The sequence below is a fragment of the Nothobranchius furzeri genome, chromosome 3 (genome assembly GCF_043380555.1).
Source record: "Nothobranchius furzeri strain GRZ-AD chromosome 3, NfurGRZ-RIMD1, whole genome shotgun sequence".
Classification (NCBI taxonomy): domain Eukaryota; kingdom Metazoa; phylum Chordata; class Actinopteri; order Cyprinodontiformes; family Nothobranchiidae; genus Nothobranchius; species Nothobranchius furzeri.
Window position 1 is genome coordinate 74,694,173 of NC_091743.1, and position 20,102 is coordinate 74,714,274.

The window sequence follows — 20,102 nt, forward strand, 5'->3', positions numbered from 1 at the left end:
ACAATTATCTGCTGTTGGCACAATTTTCATGCAGAAAATATCTTGTTTTCACAAGGAACACACTGCTATTCAAATATGCACACTGACTCATCACAAGGGCAAACACCTGTCACACAGTTTTACAATCAGCAATCAGAGCTTTAGCATAAAAGGGCAACAGGGGAGCTCTTCAGTTTTGGAGCAATGGATGCCAACTTTGGAAACAGAGGCAGAGCCAGAGGCGTGAGATCAAGAGGAGGAGGACTGGGAGGACGAGGAAGACCAAGGACCGTAGTTTCTGATGAGATCCGAGCCACTTTGGTTGATCATGTGGTCAACCATGGTCTTACTATTAGGGAGGCTGGGCAAAGAGTAGAGCCAAATTTGAGCAGGCACACTGTAGCATCCATCATACGGACTTTCTGAAATGAGAATAGGAAAGAAATCTTCTCTCACTAGAAAATGGCAGTACTGCATATCAATACAATCAGTATTCAATGAGTATAGTAGTAGTATTGCCTGTGGATAGTTTTGTTGGACAGTAAAAATGCTGTAAAGTATGTTTCCAGTATTTCGGAAATGTATACCTACTTTGTAGTCACAGTATTTTACTATTTGTTTGGCAGAACTGAAAGATTACCAACATGAGGAGGTAGGGAACGTCTTCTGTCTCCTGAACAGGAAACTGAAATCATGAACATGGTCCTAGAAAACAATGCCATAACATTACGGCAAATACAAAGAAAAATTACCGAAAACAACGACATGTTTCAAAAATATTGATAGGGTCAGCCTATCAACACTGGACCGTGTCTTGCGCAGAAACCATCTCAGGATGAAGCAGGTCTACAGGGCGCCATTTGAAGGAAACTCAAAAAGAGTCAAAGAATTGCGATAAAACTATACTATACTATACAACTATACTATACTATACAACTATACTATACTATACAACTGTGCAAGTGAGTCCCACAATTGATGCATACACTCCACACTGTGTACAGTAAATTATACATATTTCAGTATTGTAATCATAATGATTGTGCTTCACAATAGTGACCACTCCATGGTTATTTCTGATATTGTCATGAGTGTTTCAGAGAGTCCTTGAGCTAGAGGTGGCTGCAGCGGAGCACCAGTTCATCTTCTTTGATGAGGTTGGATTCAACCTCACAAAAAGACGAAAGAGAAGAAGGAATATCATTGGCCAGCGTGTCATTGTTGAAGTCCCTGGCCAACGTGGAGGGAACATCACAATGTGTGCAGCGCTTGGCTACCATGGCATCATCCATCACCCTTGGCCCCTACAACTCCGCCCATCTGATCACATTCCTGGACCCCCTACATAAAACACTCATGTCCACCAGACCAGGTAGATGGTCCAGAACAGCCCAGGTACGTTGTCATTTGGGACAACGTAAGTTTCCACAGGGCTGCTGTGGTTCGTAACTGGTTCACTGGCCACCCACGCTTTTCAGTTGTTTATCTCCTTCCATATTCTCCATTCCTCAATCCCATTGAGGAATTTTTTTCTGCATGGAGATGGAAGGTGTATGACCGACAGCCACAAACCCGTATACCTCTTCTCCAAGCTATGGAGGACACATGTGGAGGTATAGCAGCTGATTCTTTTCATGGCTGGAGTTGCCATGCTAGGAGATATTTCCCCCGCTGCTTGGCCAGGGACAACATTGCTTGTGATGTGGATGAGGCGCTGTGGCCAGACCGCAACAGAAGAGAGGATGCAGCATAGTTTTCTTTTTACTGTAACTGTACACAGTAAATTCTTCTGTTGTATGTAGTTTATGTGTGCAACTTTGTGTTGGTTGGGAATGGGATAAACATTGTATACAATGTTTTGTGGGAAACATAAAATAATTTCTACCATGTATTTGTGTGTTCAGAGTGTAAAAACAATAGTCTGAAATAACAACACATGCATGTATTTACTGTCTGTAGTAAGTGTAACACTGAACCAAAAAGGCTTTAGTCATTATGATGAATGGAGAAGACGTGTTTTCCATTCATCATAGTGTTTTACATTAAGCACATAAGTGTTCTGCTGGTTCTTATAAATGTCTATTCACATGATGGTTTGTGTGTGTCATTTGACAACAAAATCACATTTTGAGGAGAAATAACATTGTTTTGAATGTAAGTTTCATTTAGCAGGTTAATTGAGGGGTTTTGCCCATTGTGTGTGTAGTTTAGGATTTGTGTGTAGAGTTCTGAGAATATGAGGCATGCTTTCAGGAAATGTGTGTAAACAATTGAGAAAAACTGTAAGTAAACACTTCAGAATGAAGATGTGTTTGCTCTCCACCTCAGATCCTACTGAGAACAGCATCAGGACACAGATGACAACGCAAACCTTTGGACTATCTGTGTGATGACTCCGTTCTGTCGGCTTTCGCTCTGGGAATGAGAATGGGTTTGAAAAATTCCGGTTCTTCTACATTGTCTATTTACCTCTCATCACATTTATCAGGAGTGTTTTATTATCTACATGCAGAATTATAATAGCGTGGATTTAACCTGATTTATTCGATAATTTCACTCCTTTCAACAGCAACCCCCCCCCCCCCCCACACACACACACACACACACACACACACACACTCAAATAAATAAATAAATAAAGAAGGAAATAAAACATATTTAGCAGCAAACATGGAACAGATTGAAGAACGCCTCGTGGAAAAGTCTGAAAATATGAGCATTTAGTCACCTGTGACTGCAGGGCTATTAAATATGCAGCAAGCATTTTAAACACGGGTGGAAATGGAAACGTAGCTTTAGAGGTGGTGATCGCATGAAGTGTCATGGTCTGCGTCTGTGTCTTCCTTCATATTTTTTTTTTATTAGTTTAGTTTATTTCAAACAAAGAAAACATACATTTTTTTAAAAAAATACCACAAACAGAAAAAATACATATCATCCCTTCTTCTGTGTTTGAAAAGGAGTAGGCTGAAGTGGAAACTTATATGTCCCTACCCCTTTATACAAGTAATTTTTACTTGTTTACTAAATCTAACATAAAACCGACATTAAAACAAACAAAATGGTACAAGTCACCAAAAACCACCAAATTATATGGAAAAAAAACAACAAAAGAAAAAAAAACATCTTTTTACAATTGATACAATTTACTTTTCCTTAGAATAAAGGACACTCACATAAATCATCTATTTTCTACTATATACTTGTTCAGAATATGTTTTTTATAATTCATTTTAAACACATTTATATTTGTACTTACTTTAATTTCTTCTTCTAAATTGTTCCATAATTTAACCCCAATTATTGTGATACACATCTGTTTTAATGTTGTTCTAAACTTATGTATCTTTAAGTTTAGTGTTCCTCTCAGGTTATATCCTCCTTCTCTCTCTGTGAACAGTTTCTGTATTTTATCAGGCATTAATTTATTTCTTACTTTATACATTATTTGTGCTGTTTTGTATTTAACCAAGTCCTGGAACTTCATTATCCGTGTTTTAATAAAAAGTTCATTTGTGTGATCCAAATATCCTGCATTTGTTATTAATCTGATAGCCCTTTTCTGCATTGTTGTTAATGTCTGTAAATGACTTTTGTACGTGTTTCCCCAGACCTCTACACAATAGCTCAAATATGGCAGTAGCATCGTATTGTATAACATATAAAGTGCTTTCTGATTAAAAATATACTTAGCTTTCCCCAATAAAGCAATGCCCCGTGCAAGCTTCCCCCTAACATATTTGATGTGTGGCTTCCAACAGATTCTGCTGTCTATGACCACCCCAAGAAATTTTATTTCATATACTCTCTCAATTTTTACATTATTAATTACTATATCTAATTCATTGTGTCTTCTTTCATTACCAAACAACATAAATTTTGTTTTCTCTAAATTTAGTGACAGTTTATTTACATCAAACCATTTTTTTAATTTATTTATTTCCTGTGTGACCACATCCAGGACCTGTTGCAATTCCACCCCCGAGCAAAAAACATTTGTGTCATCTGCAAACAATACAAACTTCAAAACTTGTGAAACCCTACAAATGTCATTTATGTACATTATGAATAGTTTAGGTCCTAAGACTGATCCTTGAGGCACCCCACATTGTATCTGTCTTAGTCCTGATTTATGTTGATTTATTTGCACGTATTGTTGTCTATTTGATAAATAACTTTTTATCCAGTCCAATACTATACCCCTGAAACCATATTTTTCCATTTTTCTCATCAATACATCATGGTTTACTGTATCGAAAGCTTTCTTCAGATCTAAAAACAACCCTATTGCATGCTTCTTTTTGTCAATGCATTCTGTTATTTCCTCATTAAGATCAATCAGTGCCTGGACTGTTGACCTATTATTCCTGAAGCCATACTGGCATTCCGTCAGCAACTCACATTGATCAACAAAATTATCGAATCTTTTAACAAACAGTTTTTCTAATATTTTGGAAAATTGTGATAGTATTGACACAGGTCTATAATTTGTAAATTGATGCTTATCTCCTGTCTTGTAAATAGGAATTACCCTTGCTACTTTCATGTTATTTGGAAAAAAACCCTTTTGAAAAGAAAGATTACAAATGTGTGTTAATGGTTTTACAATGCCCTCAATCACATATTTCAGTGTTTTCATGTCAATATCGTTCCAGTCTGTACTGGTTTTATTCTTCATATTTCTAACTATCTCATAAATCTCCTTCTCATCAACTGCTCTTAAAAAAACAGACTTTTTATTTCTTTCAACATACTCTGTGGCATCCGTTTGTATCTCATCAACTATTATTTTTTCCTCCAATTTAGATCCTATGTTTACAAAATATTTGTTGAATTCATCCACTGCTTCATTCATGTTTGTAATATTATTTTTTCTCTCTATAAAATGTTGTGGATAGTTATTATTCCCTGTCTCTTTCCTAATTACGCCATTTAATACTTTCCAGATGCCTTTTATGTTGTTTCTATTGTGCTCTAACTTTTTAATAAAATATTCACGTTTACAGCTTCTCACTATATTTATGAGTTTGTTTTTATATCTTTTGTACTTTTGTTCTGCTTCTGTCGTTCTGTTTTTTATAAATTCTCTGTAAAGTGTGTTTTTTTTATTGCATGCATTTTGTAGACCTTTGGTCATCCACGGTTTTTCTTTATACTTATTCCTCTGAATATTTTTGATAACTGGACATTTTCTGTCAAATTGACTTTTAAATATATTTAAAAAGGTATCATATGCTTGGTCTACTTCATTTTTTTCATAAACAATATTCCAATCTTGTTCTAATAGATCATTTTTAAGACTATTTAACCTCTGTTCTGTTTTCATTCTTTTATACATATAGTTAGTTCCTTCTGTTTCATTTTTATAATGACAGTCATAAGAAGCAAAAACCGGTAGATGGTCACTGATATCGCTTATTAATAACCCACTTTCCACCTTTTCTTCCATTATATTAGTGAATATATTATCTATTAAAGTAGTGCAGTGTAATGTTATTCTAGTCGGTCTGGTTATCAATGGAAATAAACCTAGACTGTACATTATATCAATAAATTCCTCTGTACTTTTGTTTTTATTTGGATTTAGCAAGTCTATATTGAAATCTCCACAAATAAACACTCCCTTCTGGTACAAATTTGTAAACATCTCCTCCATTTTATTCTTAAATGTTTCAATCTTAGAGCCTGGCGTTCTATATATACAGCTTACTAATATGTTCGTCTTCTTTTTCATGCTTATTTCTACTGTTACACATTCCATCACTCCCTCAATAGTAGTCGTCATCATTTCTACTTTTTTGTAATTAAGATTTTTGTCAATATAAAGTGCCACCCCTCCTCCTTTTTTTCTTATTCTGTCTTGGTGGATAAAGTCATATCCATACAATTCAAAATTTCCTTCCTTTTTATGTGTTATCCATGTCTCTGATATGGCAATGACCGTAAATGGTTTCTTGAATTGTGCTATATATTCCTTGATGGCGTCAAAATTTGCATATAAGCTTCTGCTATTGAAATGAGCTATTGTCAAACTATTTTCTGACTTCATCTTTATATTGAATTGTTCTTCATTGTAATAATTACATTCATGTATTTCATTATTAAAGAAATTGTAATCAGGATCAATATTGCTGTCAAAGTCCCAAAACCTATCTTTACAGCCTATATTTGTGTCAATATGTAGTTCATTTGTCATCCTGTCAATTGTAAATTTCTAATCTCCCTCACACTAATCATGTTTCAAAATCCAAATATCATTGAAAGATCAAGTCCTAAATGAAATTTCATTATCCTCATATTTTAATCTACACATTCCATTCCTCCATCCCATCAATTCTTTCACTGAAATTGTTCCAAATCTTCTTAACTTTTAATCACCAGTATCTTTGCTTCTTCTGGAGTTCCATTCAATTTAACAAAAATTTTACAATTTGCAGTCCAGGTACCCTGGATCTTTTTCTGCTTTCTCAGAAAACGGGCTTTCTTTGCAATTTCTGCATTATACTTTGTCAGATGCTCATTTACATAGACCTCAGATCCTTTCAACTTTTTTGCCTGCTTAAGGAGTGAATTTTTCATCTTTCTGCTCACAAATCTCATTAACACAGACACTTTTCCCTTCCTATTCCTACTTGATAAAACATGACATGCTTCAATGTTGTTCTCACTGATTTCAATACCCTTTGAGTGAAAGAAAGTTGTTACCTGCCTTTCCACATGATTCATATCTGTTTCAGTTGGTTCCTCCCCATTATTATTTGCTACTGCTCGAGCATATGATCTAGGTTTTATATCAACTCCTGTAATGACAACATCATTTATTCTTGAATATTGCTCTAGTTCATCCACTCGTTTTTGCAAAATATAGATTTGTTTGTCCTTCTCAGCATTTTGTTGTTTCAGTTTTTTTACTTCTTGTACCAAATCCATAATACTTTTCTGTTGTTGCCTGACTGTTGTAAGTTCTTCAGCCAGAAAGTCAAGTGATTTTTTAATTTCATCCACTTCGTCATTATTAATCCTCTTTGGTCCCATCTTGAAAAACTGTTACTATCAGCAGTTAAACCTGTTTCTTGGTAGCTTGTGTTGAGGCCTGTAGTCAATGACTCACCCAGTTGCTAATTGCTGATGTTGAATCCTTTAGCCCAGGTTCCTGAGTTGATGCCTGTAGCCTGTGGCTTTCCCAGATGCTGGTTGCTGGTATTTTTTCCTTTTTAGCCGTTAGTGTTTAGTAAAACCTGGGCTTCCGGGCCTATTGGCCTATGGTATATCCCAGAATCGTTGGTGGTGGTTTGTAGGCTGCTGCTGGCCTGGTGGTGGTTTGTAGGCTGCTGCTGGCCTGGTGGTGGTTTGTAGGCTGCTGCTGGCCTGGTGGTGGCTTGGTAGCTGCTGCTGGCCTGGTGGTGGTTTGTAGGCTGCTGCTGGCCTGGTGGTGGTTTGTAGGCTGCTGCTGGCCTGGTGGTGGCTTGGTAGCTGCTGCTGGCCTGGTGGTGGTTTGTCTCCTGATGTTACTCCATCCCTCTCTAGATTCCCTTCTGTGTCTCATAAGGCCCTCATGGGTCTTTTGTCTGAGTCTCAGTTAAAGTGTCTTATTTTGTTACCCTGTTAAGATCATTCCTCCCAGGTCAGCTCCAGCCTCTTTGTCCTCAGCTCAGTGTGTGTGTGTGTGTGTGTGTGTGTGTGTGTGTGTGTGTGTGTGTGTGTGTGTGTGTGTGTGTGTGTGTGTGTGTGTGTGTGTGTGTGTGTGCGTGTCCTCCCGAACTCAGTGTAAGTGTGGGTGTGTGTGTGTGTCCTGCCCCTGTTCGGTGTTTGTGTATGTGTGTGTGCGTATGCATGTCCCTTCCCCAGTTCAGTGTATGTAGGTGTGAGTTTATGTGTGTCAGTGTGTGTATGTGTGAGTCCTTCCCTCAGTCTTTAGGTTTAGTTTTTGTGTTTTAGGTTTACCTGTCCTCCTTTGGTCCTGTTTTCCCCATTTAGATAAATTATTGTCACCTGTCTTACCTCCAGCCCTCACCCCACACACCTGCTGCCATTTTCCCTAATTACTCCTCCCTGTGTATATAAGCCCTGTCTTGTCTCTGTCTTGTGTCGGTCCATTGTTGTATTTCTGTCAGCGTTCGTTCGTGCTCTGTCTGAGCTTTTTTGTCTCTCGGTCTTCGTGCTCTTAGTGAGCTTTTGGTCTCCAGTTGTTGGTGCTCTAAAGAGAGCTTTGGGTGTCCTGTCCTCCAGGACTTTTGGACTTTTGGCTCGCTGCCATTTTGGATTTATTTTTGTTTCTTCCTAAATAAAAGGATTTTTTCGTTTACCAACTTCTGCCTCGAGTCATCCTGGGTATCTGCATTTTTGGGTTCTAAACATTCCCACATCGTGACATGAAGAGGTGGAGAATTGGGGACAAATTCATTCATGTTAAAAAGTCTCTGAAATCCATTAAAACAATGTAAACACACTTTCTTAGACTGGACTTTTACTATTTTCTGAAGGCTGGATTTAATTTGAACTTTTTTGTTGTCATTTGTTATATAAAAATAAACCTCCCTATGGAACGCCCTCAGCAAAACTTAGAGCCCTGCAAAAATGTCTCTAGTGATTCAACACACACACACACACACACACACACACACACACACACATACACACACACACACACAACTAGAAATCACATTGTAGCTGCCAAACTTGTGCCCAAAATATTGAAAATATTCGAAAACAAAGAAAATATTTTGTCTAAACTGTGGAAAAATAAGATAAATGAACTGTAACGGGAGAAAAAGAAAAAAATTCTAAAACACACATCATAAGGGCACAAAGGCAGCACAAAACCACTCAGAAAGTCAACAAAAGGCTTCCTGTGAGACAGAATGACGGCCACATGAAATGATGACAGACAAGACGAGTCGATGCACAGAAAATCGAGCTGAGCTGCTGATGGATGATGGACGTCTCTTAAAAGAACAGATTAATGGACAAAACTGAGTGAGTCTGACAAAAGACACAAACTGCAGCTCTCTGAAACTGACAAAAAGGTCAAATGATTTAAGACAGACTGATAAATCAGACTGATACAAACAAGCTGAAAAAACGCACAGAGGGTTGTTTATCAGGCGAGGTGATGGAGAAAGTCTGTGATTAATGTGTTGTGTTTCTGACACCGTCTCCTGTCTGTTGGTCCACACATCGGAGACGATAAATAACTGTAAAAGTCGCAGTGACATTTCCCACAATCAGAGCAGAGATGGCTAAAAGTGTGATCATCTGTGAAGCTGAAAAGGTTTTTAACTATTCTGTCCTCACCCAACCCCCGTGGCAAGCAAGAAGGAGAAGACCGCTTTGTCTCTCACCCTGCAGACAGTAAAAAAAAAGTATCGGTAACAAATTTATCATTTATATAAACTGTAACAAAACATAAATAATAATAATCAGCAGCCTAACATAATTATGTTGAATATTTGTAGCTGATTTTTCAGTAGTATACATTTTTCCTTTTCTCTCACTGATAATAATAACAATAATAAAGAATAATGCATGAATTTATACGTGAGGAAACAGAAACTGAAACTTAAACATCATTCAGCGCTGTAATGGCATCAACTGCTTCGAGGAGGGAGGATGTACCGTTTGGCTGGTCGCGAGTCATCCAAACATTGGTAGTGGTGTGTGAGTATGTCAGGAGTGGGTGTGTGATGTGTGTAGGATTTGTTTGTCTAAATGTATTATTGAGAAAAGCACAAGAAAAAGCCAAAAGACTGGGACTACAAAGAACTACAATTTGCAGGAAAATGATGTCAAAGCAGGTGATTGGGGGAGTGATAATCATGTGACAGTCCACGATGACAACGTGATGACGTTTATTCTAGCGTGTGAAGCCCTGGCCTTGTTCGAGATGAGCCAGTTCTGTGCAGATTAGATCAACGGTGATCGGCGAGCAGTGCATGCCGGTGAGATTTGTGCCCGGCTTGACGCCGACTTGCTCTGACGTCATGCCTACGTAGTTAAAGATAACCTCGTGAGATCAAAGAGGCCACAGATTTTGGAGCAAGGCGCTGCAGTTGCTCTCCACCGACTGCAAAACCTAGGGGATGACAGGAAACACCTGGCTCTCACCTGATCTAAGATCTGATTGGTTCACATTTTGATCCGAACATCCGGTGGTAGAATATGAAATGTTAGTTGGTCACATGTATTCTGCAAATCATGTTACGTTGATGATGACAACTATATGGGCCAAAAAGAGAAATGTGTTTTGTTTTCTTTTGTCACGTTTTCTATGAGCACACTAAACCTACAGCTGATAAACTTTACTTATTATTACAGTCATGTCTTCTGTTTTCCAGGCAAGGCGCTGCTCAACTTGAACAAGGCCACCTGCGAGCTGCAGATCAGAATGACACAGCGTCTGTGTCTGAATGAAAACGCTTTTCTTATTTGTGCATTTTGTTTGTTTTTTGCAAACTCATTTGCAGAAATATGCAGCGCTCTGGCACATGTTCAGTGTGTGAGATTAACTCCTCCAGTTTAATATGCAAAACTAACTTTTGTTCTATCTTATATACTTTCAGATCTACAGGCATTTGAACACAGATATGCAAATGGGAGCACCGGCGCTCATGCTGGTGTTAAAGGGTTAAAGAATTTTATACAACACTATGATGATAAAATACAAACAGCTGTATGTTATCTATCATGACATTTATCAAATAGGGTTATATATTGGGAAAAAATATTAACTTAAAAAAGCAATTAAAATAATAATTAACTCATTCACTGCTGTTGACGACGACTTAAGTCGTCATTTTAAATCCAACCGTTCACTGCCAATGACAACGTCATCATCTGCATGTTTTTACTGTTTGGGCATCAGAACGAGTCCCGGCACTGAGAGAACAAATATCTCAGCTCTAAAGCCAATCTTCATCCGCATAGGTCCACGTTATGTGATCAGGGAGCAGAAAATCCATGTGTTAGGAGATCATTTTGGGCCATTCCTGTAAAAAAAGTGAGGAGCGAACCGAAAAAGCTTCTGCCGATCACAATTCGACAACGGATTATGAAAGAATGGATAATGCTCGAAACGCGCGGATTCTTGCTGATGTAAGAGGTGAGTCTCTGCTTTGTTTTGGTTGTTTTGGCGTTGACATCATCCTAGCGCGCAACAATCTGTGACTCTTTAAAAAACAGTAAAAACGGTGAGAAACGCTGCCAGCGAAGGCCTTTAGAGATCAGGAAACGGCTGGCAGTGAATGAGTCAAACACTCAAAATTGTCGATACTGGTACCGTTAATTAGCAGTATCGATTCTTAGGTACCGGGAATTGGTAACATCGATTCAAATGCCAAAGGTACATTAGTAGTTATTTTCACAAATTTTAGTCATGTGATTATAGGAAAATCTTTTAAAAAATGTGTCTTTTATTAGATATACTGACATCTGTTTTTTCTTTGACAAAACATTTTATTTTTATGTAAAAAAAAAAAAGCTAAGCTGATTAGACCACAATGTTATAATAATTTACCTTCTAAAGTCATCAACAGCAGTTCTAAAGGCTTGTGTTGATCTCGCCTGGTTAAATCTGCAAGACTTTTGTTCTGTTTTTCGTGTGTGTGTGTGTGTGTGCTGGGACGTAATTTTGGGGGGGGGGGACGGGTGGGACATGTCCCCCCCACTTTTTCAAAAGGCAGGTTTGGTCCCCCGCACTTTTTTCTGTCCAAAAACAATGTTACGCTCCATTGATTTGGTTGAGCACTAGGACCGAAACGGAAACCGGTTTACTATTAGACCCGCCCAAAATCTAATCTATTGGCTCTGCTGATACTTGCTAACGTATTATTGGCTGTTGCTGCTGTCACTCAAGTTGTAAACAGTCAACGTGCTCACGTTGTTTTGCTAGTTTGGAGCCGCTAGGGAACACCGGTACTGAGTCACATCGTCAACTAGACGCTGTGTAATATCAGAGCTCAGCTCAGCTTCCATTACATAACATTTGAATAAGTGTTCATTTGTGAGTCTTTGGTAGTTAGGCACAGCCAGGAGGCAGCATGTCAAGAAAACGAAAAGTGGATATAAGAGACTTCTTTCAAAGTCAAAACGTAAGTTGGAACATGTGACACCCCTGCATTAAGCTCAGACTCACCTCCTCCTTCACAAACATACTCAAAACTAACTTTTACAAACTCATCTCCTCCACATAACTGACTCCTCAGACACAATTTATTCGTATTACTATAATTATTATTTTTTTTATTATTACTATTATCATCATAACTATTATTACTAGGGATGCACCGATCAGGTTTTTTGCTGCCGATCACCGATACCGATATCAAAGAATGCTGATCACCGATACCGATCACCGATACCGATCACGTGGATTGGCCAGAAATTTTCTACAACATTATAATGAGTGCTACAAACTACATAATCTGGGAATAAAGGAAATGTAACCTAATCTAAAATGGTCTGTATTAGGGTTGTCACGGTGTGAAAATTTAACCTCACGGTTATTGTGACCAAAATTACCACGGTTTTCGGTATTATCGCGGTATTTTTTTTAAACGTGCTACATTTTCACACAATTAAATAAACCCTGTATGTCAGGAAATATTGTCCTCAGTTTGTGTCTAAATTTTGCCTAAAATGTGTTATTTTGTAATTATGTTGTTTATTTGTTTACATTTTTCCCCTTTAGTCTTTAAAATACCAATATTTGCCCATAACTTCTTATTTTATGTCTGTTTGATGTCATCATTTTAAAAATCTTAGATCAGATGATACTCAGTACTCAAGTAGCCTTCTAATCAGATACTTTTTTTTACCCTTACTTGAGCAATCAGTATATCAGGAAAATATTGTCCTCGGTTTGTGTTCTTCCAGGGAGCTTTGCAGATGTGGGAAAATGTCATCAGGCAGTAATCGTTGTTAAATTCATAATTATTCTCGGAGAGAGACCAACTCTTATCTGCCCCTGGGAGCCCCGTAATGCGTAGCGTCATTTCAACATGGGGGTGTCCGCGACACGGTTTATATGCAGGTAGCGGCGCTGCGGCTGCTTTATATAGCGACTCGTTGCATTCTCCCTCAACCCAAATCCTCGGATCACGCATTTTAGCTAAAACGCTAACGTTAACTTGCCTTGCGTTGACTGTAGAGTTGTGGGTGATGGTCACGCAGATGTGTCATGAGATTTGAAGCGTTGCTGCCTTTCACAGACACTTTTTCTGCTCGTGCTGCAAACAGGATAGCCGTCCGTCTTCTATAAACTCCCTCGGCATTCTTCAAATATCTAAAATATGCCCGTACTTCCGACTTTGTCTTCTTTGAGGGATAATAAATGTCCTCCTGAGCGCTGCCGTCTCCTCCTTTGACCATTATTTCAGCTTTAGCTTCAAGAAAGTTTTGTTGTAAGCAAAGCGTGCGTCTGTGCCGCCGGCAACTTCAGCCGATGATACGGTGGCTGGTAAGGGTCACCGCGCCTACACCGCAGCCACAGTAAACCCACCAAGATAATATAGTTTTTTAAAAAACAAGACGGTTATTATTATTGTCAACTTTTTTTTTTTACCGGGGTTTACCGCTACACTGGTTACCGTGACAACCCTACCTGATCGGTTTGCTTTGATCTATTTTGAAAATTCCGATCAAAACCGATAGGGGCGCTATCGGCCGATTACGATCAAATGTCGATCCATCGGTGCATCCCTAATTATTACTAGTAGTAGTAGTAGTGTAACTTCAAAACTTTTATCATTTAACTTTATTGTAAACCTATCTATTGCAATGTATATTTTCACATTAAAAAGCTCTGAAAAATGAACAGTATCATCATCGTCAACAGATTTTTTAAGCTTAATGTCAAAGATGGACACTTTTCATTAGATTTATCTTATTTTTTCCATTTATTTTTTGTGTGTTGAAATGCAACAACTGTTTAAACACTTTAAAGGGAAAAAACATATTTAATATGTTTTTATACACTCAAATGTTAGGGTGATGATCATGTGTAAAACATTAGTTCAGCATGTCCTCTAACACAGCAAATGAACAAACGGCCAGATCTCAGGAGGGACCGTTTATGTATAAATAATTTTTATACTTTTGACTAGGCCTGGGAAAGTAACACATTTTGCTGGACGATATTTTGTCCAACAAATTGTTGATGATAAACGATATCATTGCCAACATTATCTAGACCAAAATAACCACTAATATAATGTTAATATATCATAATAATGCAAGTACACCCTTTAAAATGCAACAAATAAACCTTCATTTAACATTGAAATGTCCAGAACCAGAACTTCTAAATGAATAAAAATAACAAACAAAAATTAAATAAAAAAGGAATCTCACTCCCTGTTAGAAAATGTTGCACCAAAAACAATAAAAAAAGACCCAAAACAATAAATACAATGGCCTATCCATTGTCAACAGCCAAAACTGCACTTCAATAATGATAATAAATAAAAATAATAATAGAGTTGTAGATTTTTTAACTTTGATATATATATATATATATATATATATATATATATATATATATATATATATATATATATATATATATATATATAGGATGGAAAAATTATTGAGATGGGCACGTGACGTGTCAAGGGGTCTTTACATAACACCCCCCACCCCAAATCCGCACAAGCCTGCTGTGTCCCCCCCCACTTCTGAAATCAAAATTTCATCCCTGTGTGTGTGTGTGTGTGTGTGTGTGTGTGTGTGTGTGTGTGTACTCCACACGTTAATCATATGTCCAACAAAAAATCAGCACAATGGAGTAAAAGTTAGCAAACAGAAATGGATAAATAACCAGACCTTTACAGACACCCCCTACCACACACGCACGCACACACACACACACACGCACACACACACACACACACACACACACACACACACACACACGCACGCACACACACACGCACACACACACACACACACACACACACACACACACACACGCACGCACGCACGCACACACACACACACACACACACACACACACACACACACACACACCCCTCACAGGAATGTGAGTGAGCCAGAAGTGATTAGCAGAACAGAGGTTTTCACCCTGTGGGGGAAGCAAAACTTGTTTGGCTATCACATTACTGCATAATGCTCCATTAATAGAATGCTAATCATATGGAAAGTAGATGATAATTGAGCAGGATTCAATTCTAACCAACAGATGGTTTCCGTAGAGCTGACATTGTGCCTGTGAAAGCTGTAAGAGGACTGCTTTTGCTTGTGTTGGGGCTGGCACGGGTACCTGTTGAATGAGCACATCAGTCTGCAGAAAAGAAAATAATTTGGCATGCAAAAATAACTCAACCTGGTCTAGAGTGTAAGACGGTCTACCACTGGCTCAGTGCCGCTCTCTCAGTCCGCCAGGCGACGCCTCCTTCGGAAGCGTTTCCCTAACAGGAAATGTGGATGAAATAAGTCTCCACCCATGCCTTGACTCCCACTTTAAGGACACGTACTGGCCACCACCTAGTTACTCTATGCATATAAAATATTTTTCGGCAAAGACTCTGAGGATTTGGGGAACTTCTGCCACCTACAGGCTTGGCATACCAGTGAATGTGGTTCAAAAAGCACCGGATTTTCTTTCTGAAAACAAGATGGTGTGAACTGAAGTTGTTTGATGAGTGGAGAGGATGTTCGATTCTACAAAAACCGACTAGTTGTGTAGCCTCACTAGGGTTGAAGGAAGCTAGTGCATAAGTCCAGCGGTCACTGGGTTAAGGATGAAGACACCCTGGACAGGTCTTCAGTCCATCATGCCATACGATAAGCAGTGACACCAAGGGACACTTTAGAAGCACCAGTTAACCCACCATGCATGTTCTAGGTACGTCCACACAGAAGAACCACGGCTGAGATTTGAACCATCAATCCACTATTTTAAAGTTAAGCAATCTGTAGTTTTTACTGTTGATCTCTGAAAACTTTCATCGAAATGTTGTTGAAACTGAATAAAATGATGTCCAGTTGTTGAAATATATTAGCGGCTTTCTAACACATAACCATTAAAAACAGGTCTAAAGGCCTCTTCCCCGGCATCACCTTCCAGCCTCGCCGTCGGTATGTCCATCGGGGGTCCCAGCGGAACCTCCATCTCAATGGCTCCAAAGGAATACCCTCCTTCTGGTCCACGATTTGCTGGCGGCTACCCAGGAATACCTGCCGAGCTGTCAACTCCAGCGTGTTAGCCCGGCTGGCTAGTCAGGCTAATGCTCCTGTCACCAGGGACTTCCGCACTGCTAATATTGGTCTTCTCAACATTCGCTCCCTCTCTGGTAAAGGACATCTCCTCCAAGACACCATCAAGGACCGTAAGCTACACTTTCTTTGTTTGAACGAAACTTAACCCGGTGATTTCTCACAACTCCTCCCGGATTTGTTTACATCTCCAAACCACGTGGGTCAGGCCGCGGTGGTGGTCTCGCGATACTCTATCGCGAGACTTGGAAGGTCCTTCCTGTAAGCCTTCCTCCTCTCACCACTCAGGAATGCCTCACCTGTCAACTCTCCGGCCCGACCCCCACAATAATTGCCACTGTTTATCGTCCCCCCAAGTTCAGCTCCAAGTTTTTAAATGAACTCTCTGCTCTTTCATCCCATCTGTCCGCCCTTTCCCCAAATGTAATTTTACTTGGTGATTTTAATATTCATATGGACATTACGTCCCTTTCCCATCAGCAAAGACTTCTCCTCATCTTTGGACAGCCTCAGTTTTCATCAATATGCCAATTTTCCCTCTCACATTAAATGTCACACCCTGGATTTAATCTGCTGCTCCGGCCTGACCCCCTCCAACTGTACAGCTGACCCGCTCCCTTTCACGGACCACTTCCTCATCTCATTTTCTGTTCCCCTCTGTCTCTCCATCATCAAGTCACCCCGTATTATTTCATTTCGTAATATTAAGGACATTGATCTAGCCTCCCTTTCCTCCAGCTTTGCCACCCTGACCCCAAATTTATCCTCTACTGCCGATGATCTTGTAATTCAGTACAATAACGGTCTGGTTTCTATCCTTAATTCATTTGCTCCCATCAAATCCCGCTCTGTACATTTTACTCGGTCTACTCCATGGTTCACCCCTGCCCTACGCTCCTTCAAAGCTACTAACTGGAGGCTTGAAAGACTCTACAAGAAAACCGGTCTCACCATCCATAAAGACTTATATTCTGCTCAGATTTCTCTCTACAAGGACTCCATCTCCCATGCCAAATCACAGTATTACTCCGGTCTCATCTCCTCCAACTCCAGCAATACTAAAACATTATTTTCCATCATGAATGGCATTTTTCAGCCTCCCGACTCTTTACCCATCCATCTCTACTCTTCAGAAACCTGTGACTCTCTCCTTTAGTTTTTTAATGATAAGGTCAATAGAATCCATCTGTCTTTACCTCATTCCTCCCTCCCTCCCCTGATTTATTTGAACCCTCCATTCAGTTCTCCTCCTTTGAACTTCCCTATCCCTCAGAACTATTAGATTACATCACCAAGTCCAAACCTTCCTCCTGTCAACTAGATCCCCTTACAACAGTTTTAGTTAAATCCTGCCTTTCCTCCCTGCTCCCCTTTATAACAGCCATTATTCATTCCTCACTATTCTCTGGTACGGTCCCCTCCCTATTCAAATCTGCTTCAGTCAGCCCTATTCTAAAAAAACCTGGTTCAGATCCCAATGATTTCAATAATCTCCGTCCCATTTCCCATCTTCCCTTCATTTCCAAAGTCCTCAAGAAAACTGTTGCATCCCAGCTGCACTCCCATCTCACCCGCAATAACCTTTATGAACAGTTTCAGTCTGGCTTCAGTCCCCACCACAGCACAGAAACAGCTCTCATCAAGATCACTAATGACCTACTCATTAGTGCTGCTGATTCTGGTTTAATCTCCATTCTCACTGAGTGCGTTTACATGCAGCCAGTAACCCTTTTAAAACCCGAATATTCACAATAACTCGGTTCCGCACGGCCATGTAAACACTGCCAAAAACCCGGATATGCTCATAACCGGGTTTTTAAAAACCCGGTTACTACACCTGGGGTAACCCTTTTCTAACCCGAATGTTTGGTCGCGTAAATGCATATCGGGATATCCCCATCAAAGCGTGTGTTCTGCGCATGCTCTGTTCGCAAGGAATCTTGGTCTTTTGAGTAGCGAGACGTCTTGTATGCGCCAGAATACCGGAAGTAAACAAAAAGTTGGGAGCAACATGGCGAGTCGCGGCACAGCACCACACTTTTGGAGTGACGAGGAAACTAAAGCGCAAAGAAACGCGGTCGCTATCTCTTCCGAACTGGGAAACATGTTGTTGTTTTCACAGATACCGGAACAAGAAGAACCGGAAATGAGGCATATTGCGTCTGGACGTAGTCCATACGTCCTGACGCTACCTCAACATCCGCATTTAAATCGGGTTATGCAAGTTTGGGGTAACGCTTTCTATTTATGCTTGTAAACGGGTTATTCTGATCAACTCAGAAACCCGAATACCGACCTTAACCCAATCATAACCCGGATATTGGCTGCATGTAAACGTAATCACTCTCCTCGATCTGAGTGCTGCCTTTGACACCATTTCTCATCGCATCCTCCTCAATAGACTCTCTTCCTTAGGCATCACTCACACCCCCCTCCGCTGGTTTCAATCTTACCTTACTGGCCGCACTCAGTTCATCCAGTTAAAATCCTTTTCCTCAAAACCCTCCCCAGTCAAGTCAGGTGTACCCCAGGGCTCTGTCCTGGGGCCCCTCCTCTTAATAGTCTATCTCCTCCCTATCAGCAACATCTTCCGCAAATTCAATATCCAGTTTCACTGCTTCATGGATGACACCCAGCTCTACATTTCCATTAAACCCAACTCAACTCTCCCACCATCCTCCCTTACCCTCTGCCTCTCAGAAATCAAATCATGGTTCACCTCTAATTTCCTCAAACTCAACTGCAATAAAACTGAACTTCTTCTAGTTGGCACTAAATCCACCATCTCAAAATCTGACAGCTTTTCCTTAACTATTGACAGTGCCATAGTCTCCCCCTCCCCTCAGGTCATGAGTCTGGGTGTCATCCTCGACAGCTCACTTTGTTTTCAAGCTCACATTAATAACATAATTCGGTCAGCATACTTCCATCTTCGTTCCATAAACCGTCTCCGCCCCTCCCTTACCCCTCACACTGCCGCCATTCTTGTCCACAGCCTCGTCACCTCCCATCTCGACTATTGCAATTCACTTCTTTATGGTCTCCCCAACAAACTCCTTCATAAACTGCAACTGGTCCAGAATTCAGCAGCCCGTATTATCACCAGAACCCCTTCCTTTCACCACATCACCCCGGTTCTCCAACAGCTTCACTGGCTCCCAGTTCAATCCAGGTGTCCATCTTCAAAATTCTCCTCCATACCTTTAAAGCCATCCATAACCTCTCTCCTCCATATATCTCAGACCTTATAAGTATTAACACCCCCTCCCGTTCTCTCAGATCTTCTTCTTCCATCCATCTTGTGGTTCCTTCTGCCCGTCTCACTACCATGGGGAGCAGAGCTTTCAGCCGCTCTGCTCCTCATCTCTCGAACTCACTCACCCCAGACATCAGGGACATCGACAGTTTTACCCTTTTCAAAACCGAACTCAAAACACGTATGTTTAAATCTGCCTATGACCTCTGATTTTATTGAACAGTTTCTCTCTTTGTTTTTTCTTCTTTGCATTTCATTGTTGGTTTAATGTATTTTCTGAAGTATTTTCTGTCAAGTGACCTTGGGTGTTCTGAAAGGCGCTTTTAAATAAAATGTATTATTATTTTTATTTTAGCCGAGTGGTATTGCCGTAGTATGATGACGTTATCAGCAGGTGCAGGATCTCGAGCGATTCGCAAACCGCAGCACCAGAAAACTAGCATCAGCATTGCATTCTCTCGATGGAGTTACCTGAAGGACCATCAAAGGTGGAGGAGCCACGTCGAGGTCTCATGCTTCTGCTCCGCAGGAAACAACATTTACCGTAATGTTTTTTAAACTAGCGACAATCACGGCAATGTGGTGTAAAACTACCCTAAAATGTATGTATGTACTGCCCCCTAGTGCCAGGAAACTA